At 42.4% G+C, this 8,876-nt stretch overlaps 1 pseudogene; it reads right to left on the bottom strand.

The window, feature by feature from the left end:
• Window positions 1-255: 255 nt before the first annotated feature.
• On the bottom strand, window positions 256-7,045 carry LOC148687516 (uncharacterized; annotated as a pseudogene).
• Between the last annotated feature and the right edge of the window lie 1,831 nt (window positions 7,046-8,876).

Genomic DNA, 8,876 nt, shown 5'->3' with positions numbered 1-8,876 from the left:
AACAAGAAAACATACAGTTTTAAGGCAATCTGAAGACAATATCCAAACAAAAAAATGAACCAATTAAAAGAAAACGAGAGGCAACAACGAAAACCTGCACCAATTGAACTAAAAACATCAGTCAGTGCAGGAAAAAGAGCATTGATCCAATAGGCTGAAGGCCTGTCCAAATGAATAAATAATAAAAGTAAGTTTACCCCCCAAAATCTAAATAAATGAAACAACAGCATTTGTAGTAGGCCATTAGAGAGGGGCCTAGGTGGGCTTCTCTAGGAACACAGTTCCAGAGTCTAGGCGCTGCCACTGAAAAGCCCTTTCTGATCTCCCACCAAACACGCTTTCCTTGCTTCCTTCTACTCTTTGCTTTACAGTGGTGGCTGTGGTGAGCACAGCTCTGCTTTTCTCTAGAATCCCACTCGGAACCATGGGCAGGATTCACCTAGAAGGTCCCATCAGCAAAAGCCGTGAGCAAGGACTTGTGTAGTGGAGCTTTCCCCCATCTCCTCCCCGATCCCAGGTTACCCAGCTCCCATCTTTGCTGAGGGAATTGGTCACACATGGCTGCTGCATAGATCTGTTCAGGTTTTAACATTTGCCTGAGACCATCATCCTTGACCACTGGCTGGGGTTGATGGGAGATGGAATCCAAAAACATCTGGAGGGCACCTTGTTGGCTAATCCTAGTGTATGCAATAAGAATAGTTCCCCTCTCTTTTCTGCAAGATCTTGTCCTTTACAGAATGAAGTTCAATGAAAATCCCTGTTAAGAGATCATCTTTTCACTTTCTGCATTATTATATTAAACTTTGAAGTATCCAAGTCATTGTAAATGTTTTAATAGAAAGGATGAGGATGAGAATGATGATGATGATGATGATGAAAAGAAAGCTGAGGATAAAGTGAAGAGAAGGGAGAAGCTCCTCTTTCTGTTTCAGACTTCTACAACACAGCTGGATAGCAAGCATTTGGGGTCAGACCTATTAAAAACACAGTGCTCTAGGGTTGAAATGTCATTTCTTTTAATATATAAAAAACCTCTATTGAAATCAATAAACCAGAGGCATAGCATTATCACTCTGTTTGGGTTTAATCATTCTTGATGTCTTATTCCAAGTCTTCTGGACCCTAAAGATTTAAAATCTAATTAACTGCCCTTTGAGTGCTGGGCTGATATTAAAGATTGCGAGTTTCAGTCATTCTGTTGGCAGATGTCAGATGGGATGTAGCAGAACTTTCAGAATATGTTTGACAGATTGACAAATTGCCCAAACTACAAACAGTGCAAACCTAGTGTGGGGGGGAGACCTTTTATTATGAAAGGGTAATTTCGCTGTCCATTTCTGGACAGTAAAAAAGTAAAGCAAAAACTGGGGCTTTTAGAAGTTGATAAATAGCAGAGCAGACTTATCTCCTACACAGTCCCACTCCCAAAGTGGACAAATAATGCTGTAGCACAGATTAATCAATGACAGAAAAATGGATGCACAAAATAGCAAGGTGTTGAGCTGTCTACTTTCAGGTGCCCAGGTCTGAAGGCTGACAAGGTCCAGCCCCCAACATCTAGTATTTGGAAGCAGTAGGCCTCAGGGAAACGTTTTGGGCTTGGTGATTTCTTGTCATATTCCAAGCACTTGGAATAAGTAGAACTTGTATGTTTACAAGTGTCTCAAAACGTTCATTTTGCATTTGCAAGGAATCTTCCCATTGGTGTGGCAGGACCTATGCTCTGGAATTCCCTGCCTATTGATATTGGGCAGGCACAACAGTATACTGTTTTAAATGCCTGCTGAAAAATTATCTGTTTCAACCACCCTGTCTAGGACACATCATTGAGTCACATTTGTTTTAATGTTTTGTTGGCTTTTGCCCCTTTGTTTTTAATGATTGCTTGATGTATGCACAGTATATTTGTTTTTAACTGGTCTGTGCAGTTCAGCCATGTTTTATACAGGGGACCTCAGGTTAAGAACTTAATTCTTTCTGGAGGTCTATTCTTAACCTGAAACTGTTCTTAACCTGAGGTACCACTTTAGCTAATGAGGCTTCCCACTGTCGCCATGCCCCCACTGCCGCACAATTTCTGTTCTCATCCTGAAGCAAAGTTCTTAACCCGAGGTACTGTAGTGGAGTCTGTAACCTGAAGTGTCTGTAACCCAAGGTACCACTGTATATGTACTGTAATTGAACTTGTAAACCACTTGGAGAGCAAGTGGGCTGATTGAGCAAGTGGCTTATAATTTTTCTAAATAATCATAATCATTCCGAACCCATGACTTTGTAATTTAAAGTAGGCAATCTTTAGAATGCATAGGAAACCAATACGGTTGCATGCAAGTTTTGCTTTACAACTTCCCACAGACACCTGGCTGGCCATTTGAGAAATGCCACACTTGGCTAAGATGCTTCCAATTGGGCCACTGGCCTGATCCAGTTGGACTCTTCTTATGCCCTTAAGTTACTCCTGGCAAGATCCATGATATTTTGAATAATCAGGCACATGCTTGGACTTCTACACAGCAAGGCATTTGCTGCTCTGAAACTAATTTCTATAATGCGATATCGAGGCTCCCTCTTGGCTGCTTTTTCCTTCCATCATTTTTCTCTCCTTCTATTGGAATGAACATTCTAATTTGCTTTTATCTGCTTGAATGTTAAGAAGATGGATTTTTAATTATGTTTGCATTGTATGTTTAATTTGGTTTCCTATTTTACACTTATGTCCTCTCCCCTCTCCACCACCACCCTGGCACTTCTCTACTTACTGCAGAAATGAAATTATTACAAAACGTTAAGATACATAAAATATTCAGAATCCATTTTAGGGCTGAACTTGCAAACCTTTTGCTAATGTGCTCTTTCAAATGCTACACTATCTGAAATGCTGAAATGCTATGGGGGGCGATGAGCAAATGGCCTCAGCACCAAAGTGAAATTTCATAGAAGCAAGCCAGACTGTAATGAAGTGTAGCGTTTATTTCTGAATTTGGGTGTGTGTGGGGGGGGGGTTCCCCCCTCGCAAAGGGGGGAAATGAATCGCAGTTCTGTGTGCTTTGCTCTGACGGTTACCTTTCCAACAGCCTGCAGGGGAAACCAGGCAGAAAATACCCTCAGAGCAACATGAGAGGTCTCTGGTTTCCTGTTTCCAGCACAATCCACAGAATGCAACCCAATATGTGTATAGCTCTATGTGACGACCAGAGTCCCACTCTCTCTTACTATCACTGCGACACAGGAATCCAGAGGGGAAAACACCCACCCTCTTCTCCTGCCGCCTCAAAAATAAACCCCTTTTACTAATGGGTTTCTTAGTAAGAAGAGCCTTCCAGCTTGCGTGGCCTGGTACCTTAAGAAACTCTAGGCTGTCCCACGGAATAACCTCTTGCCTCCAGTAAAGGGTCTCCCTCAGTTGGATTACCCACTGTAAAAGTTTGCCCTTTTCACTCTGGCAACTTCTTGGCGCCTCAGGTTACCCTACAAAGCCTCCCCCGTGTAACTCCAGGACACAAACTGCCACCTCCCTGCCTGAGGTGAGCTTTGCCCTCTCTTGAGCCACCACGGCTGTGAGTCCTGGTACCTCGCTGGAAAAATAAAGACGGACCTCTTTGGCAAAAACAGAGATGAAGTTTTATTGTGTTAAAAGCATAAGTGTTTCTTTAACGTGTCATGTATTTATTTGCCTTGTTCCAGTTGTACAAAAAAAACTCAGTCAAACATTTAACTTTAAGTTTTCCTAGCCTCTTCACTGTCTTCATACAAGCCACCACACCCTCCTCCCTCTCCCTCCTAACTGACCAAACCGACACTCCCTCCTTTTAAACTGGGCACAGTCCCGCCCCCATCAGAATTCTCTGTCAGTCAGGCTGGAGGTGGGTTAACTCTTTGCCAGCCGGGTAGGAATAAACATTTTAAAAGTGCTTCAATTTGTCACATATCTCCCCCCACCACAAAGACATTGCGTCGGCATGCTCTTAACTAATCAGAGCAATGCCAAAGCAATGGGCTTGGGGTAGTAAATACTTCAATGCATTCTATAACACTCATATTACAAAGTCAACTAAATTAACATCTCATAAACTTGTACACAGATAAACCATGTTTGGCATGTGTTAGATTATAATGCCTTAGCACAAATGTTTTGCTAGGGTTCCTGCCATTTCATATAATAATTTGCACCATTCTATACCTCTCAAAAATATACCTAGACAAAGCGTCCGCTATGATGTTTTCCTTCCCACTTATGTGCTTACCCCGTGTCTATTCTATGAGTTGTTAGGCTGGTCCTCCCTGGGATGTTTGAGAAGATCTGAGCAAACTGAGCAAGGACTCTTTTTAACTGCTCCTTTTGCTCTGGGGTCAGACTTTCATCAAATGACACCTCTGCTAGAGTTGTGCCATTACTCAGCTCTCCCCACCCAGTTAAATGAATTCCTTGTGTCACCTTCCCCTTTACTTGTAACACCAACTTATTTCTGTCAAAATAAGGCTTAAGTAAGTTTACATGAAAATTTTTACATCGGTTCCCTTCCCCATCTAACTCTACTAAATAGTTCACCGCAGATATCCTCTCGACCACTTTGAAGGGACCGTCCCACGACATCTCCAACTTCTTTCGACGTCTTGTTCTTAACACGAGCACACTGTCACCAGGCTGGAAAGATCTGTCTCTTGCGTGTGCATCATACCACTGCTTCTGTCGACGCTGTGCCTGCTGCAAGTTGTGAGCAGCTTGCTCCCGTAATTCTTGAAGGTCGCTCTGCAGCTCCTGTAGATACGTCACAACATCAGGGCTGTCGATCTGCTCCTCCCCCGACCACGCTGCTTTCATCAAGTCTAGGGGTCCTCGTGGCTGACGTCCAAATAAGAGTTCAAAAGGACTGAAACCTGTGCTTTCCTGCGGCACCTCGCGATAACCGAATAGGAAGTGTTGCAGCCTCTCCTCCCAGTCGTTAGGATGATTGATGGAATAGGTTTTTAGCATCTGGCTCAGGGTCGAATTAAATTTCTCCGTCAAGCCATTCGACTGCGGATGATAAGCCGTAGTTTTTACATGCTTAATCCCACAAAGAGTTAAAAGCTCTTCCATAGTCTTAGACGTGAAGGATGTCCCTAAATCTGTTATAATTTCTTGGGAGAATCCAAGCCTTAAGAACACCGACATGAGGGCTTTTGCTACAGTCTTGGAATCAATGTCCTTTAGAGGTATTGCTTCTGGATAGCGCGTAGCATAATCCACGAGGCATAAAATGAATTTATTCCCGCTTTTGGTAACTCTGGAGATAGGCCCGAGGATGTCCACTCCTACTCTGGAAAAGGGCTCAGTAATTACAGGAATAGACTGTAACAAGCCTCGCGTTTTGTCCACTCTTTTGCCTGCTTTTTGGCAGATCACACAGGACTTGCAATACGCTTTGATGTCTTTGCCCATACCAGGCCAGTAAAATCTTGCTTGGATTCTATCACTAGTCTTCCTAATGCCTAGATGCGCTGCTGAGGGTGCGTCGTGTGCCATTTGTAGCACTTGCAACCGGTAAGCTCTTGGCAACACTAACTGTTTCTTCCTTTCCCAAACAGCAGCAGTTTTCCTCCTCCTAGAAATTCTATACAGTCTTCCCTCAATGGTGGTAAATAAGCAGGGGTTCTCCACAGTTACTTCTGCAGTAGGACTTTGTGCTTTACCCCACAGCTCTTTTATAGTTTCATCCTCTTTTTGATCACTCAAGAATTGGGCACCGTGCTCCTGGACCACTGGCACGCTAATCAGCCCTTCACCCTCACTAGGATCTAGGGGTGACTCTATAACTGCAGGAGGATTACTCTCAGTGACTTGAGACTGTGACCTAGTTATCACTTGAATACGGTGCTTCTGACTAGCTAGGTCATTCCCTATTAAAAAGGGCACCTCCAATTCATTTAGGATTCCTACTCTCCATTTGCCACAAAATCCTTTGTAGGTAATTTCAACTTCAGCTAATGGTACTTCAAAATGCGGGCCCCATATGCCTTTTAAACTATAGGACTGACCCTTGAGGTACTGCTCCTTTGGAACAAATTGTGATTTGACAAGTGAGACCTCTGCTCCTGTGTCCCTCAAACCTAAAAAAACCTGACCATTTAATTCAATTGGCTCCATGTAATCTTGGTTGCACTCCTGCTCAGCCCTCCAGACCTGCAAGACCTTAGAAGTAGTCTCAGCTGGACTGTCTGCTTTCTCTGAGCCTTCTGTCTGAGGCGAGCTATTTTCCTGTGACTGCATTATCAATTTTACTTGTTTAGCTGCAGTAGGTGTAGTTTGCGACTTAACCAGCAGAGGGCACCTGGCACGTACATGGCCCTCACGATTACAGAAGAAGCAAGTGATTTTCTTAGACCCTGTCTTGTCAGAAACTGATTCCCTGACAGGAAAATTTTCTTGCCTGTCTTTATTTTCTCTGTTTCTCCATGGATTACCCTTCTGTGAGTGTTTTGGGAATGCTATTTCATTGAAATCTCCTTGTAGTTCATCTAAGACCCCTGCAACCTCCGCCACAGTTTTCAGTTTTTTATCCCTCAAGAACCAACGTAAATTGCTAGGGATCTGCTTAAAAAATTGTTCTAAACAAATTAATTGTTTTAACTCATCAAAGTTCTTCACTCCACTCCCTTGAATCCATCTGTCAAGTAATTTATCTAAGCGGCTAGCTAGTTGGGCATAAGTCTCTTTATGTTCCTTTTTTGCCTCACGAAAAGCCTTTCTGCTTTGTTCAGCTGTGAGCCCACATCGAACCTTGACCCTTTGCTTATATACTTGGTAACATGACAGCTCTTCTTCCCTCAAGTCAGCATAAATTTCGCTTAATATCCCACAAATCTGAGGTCTTAAATAAAACATCCAGTTCTCCTCAGGTATTTGAAATTCCACACAAACACGTTCAAAGGTAAATAGAAACGATTCGACATCATCGTCTTTTCCAAATTTGGGGAATCTTTTTAAATTAATTGCGGTACTATCATTATTAACTGGACTCCGAGGTAATTCTGACCGCAACCGTAATTCTTCAAGCTTCATTCTATCCTGTTCTAATTGTACCCTTAACTTCTCTGACTGCATTCTCTCCTCAGATGCTATCTTTTCCCTCTCAGCTTCAATTCTAGCTTTTTCCCTCTCACTTTCAATTCTGGCCATCTCAATTCGTAGTTTCATAAGTTCTACCTGAGAAATTGGGCTTCCCTCAGCCCCTTCCGTTCTTTCATCTCCTTTTGCCTCTCTGGGTTTTCTTACGTGAGTCATTTTCCTCACAGGAAAATCCTGACAGACTCAAACCAAACTAGGCGCGTGAGCTTTGAATTTCGATCACGACGCTGCCACCAAAAATGTGACGACCAGAGTCCCACTCTCTCTTACTATCACTGCGACACAGGAATCCAGAGGGGAAAACACCCACCCTCTTCTCCTGCCGCCTCAAAAATAAACCCCTTTTACTAATGGGTTTCTTAGTAAGGAGAGCCTTCCAGCTTGCGTGGCCTGGTATCTTAAGAAACTCTAGGCTGTCCCACGGAATAACCTCTTGCCTCCAGTAAAGGGTCTCCCTCAGTTGGATTACCCACTGTAAAAGTTTGCCCTTTTCACTCTGGCAACTTCTTGGCGCCTCAGGTTACCCTACAAAGCCTCCCCCGTGTAACTCCAGGACACAAACTGCCACCTCCCTGCCTGAGGTGAGCTTTGCCCTCTCTTGAGCCACCACGGCTGTGAGTCCTGGTACCTCGCTGGAAAAATAAAGACGGACCTCTTTGGCAAAAACAGAGATGAAGTTTTATTGTGTTAAAAGCATAAGTGTTTCTTTAACGTGTCATGTATTTATTTGCCTTGTTCCAGTTGTACAAAAAAAACTCAGTCAAACATTTAACTTTAAGTTTTCCTAGCCTCTTCACTGTCTTCATACAAGCCACCACACCCTCCTCCCTCTCCCTCCTAACTGACCAAACCGACACTCCCTCCTTTTAAACTGGGCACAGTCCCGCCCCCATCAGAATTCTCTGTCAGTCAGGCTGGAGGTGGGTTAACTCTTTGCCAGCCGGGTAGGAATAAACATTTTAAAAGTGCTTCAATTTGTCACACTCTACAAGTTCAAAAAGCCACAATTTATAAAGGATGAGTCCACTTGAATAAATGGTAAGCGGGCCATATTCTCCAATATCCACTATTGGAACAATTTGATAAATCTTTTGAAACAACAACAACAACAACATCAACAACAACAAAACAGCAATCACTTTCTATAGTTATCTGTTACTAACAAATAAGTTTGATATGCAAGCTCTACAAAACGACTTGAATAAAGAATTGGGCATTTCAGTATTACTTAGGCATTGGGAAAGTGTTTTAGCCTCTGGGCCAATGGTATCAATGGATCTTAAACCACAACTTATACAACAGAAATTAATATTCAGCATTATTTGGACCATATAAATATGATTATGCCAAAAAGTAAAAAAAATTCAGAAGAAAATACACTTTTGAATTATATAACTATCATATGGAAGTTGACAACTGGAAAATGAAAATGGATTCTCCGTGCCCTAACTGTGACCAAGAGGCTGGTATTGAGGAACTGGAAGAATAAATATATGATCCTCTTTAATCAATGGATTGATGGCATGACCATACTCGCAACATATGAATGGATTGTTTATAGATGTAGACTTGGTTTGGATAAATATATTGACATTTGGAATGAATTCACACAGAATATAGTAAGTTACTAACAATCATATATGTATTAGGATGATAATATTATTCATATATCTATATAATAATGTATGGAATTGTAACTGATTATAGTTACTGTGTTTTTGCACTTTTCTTCTCCCTCATCCCTCCCCCCTTTCATCACTTTATT

Source organism: Zootoca vivipara, chromosome 1, assembly GCF_965207765.1.
Source record: "Zootoca vivipara chromosome 1, rZooViv2.hap1.1, whole genome shotgun sequence".
Taxonomy (NCBI): domain Eukaryota; kingdom Metazoa; phylum Chordata; class Lepidosauria; order Squamata; family Lacertidae; genus Zootoca; species Zootoca vivipara.
Note: the sequence above shows the minus strand (reverse complement) of the source record. Positions and strands in the feature narration are given on the sequence as shown.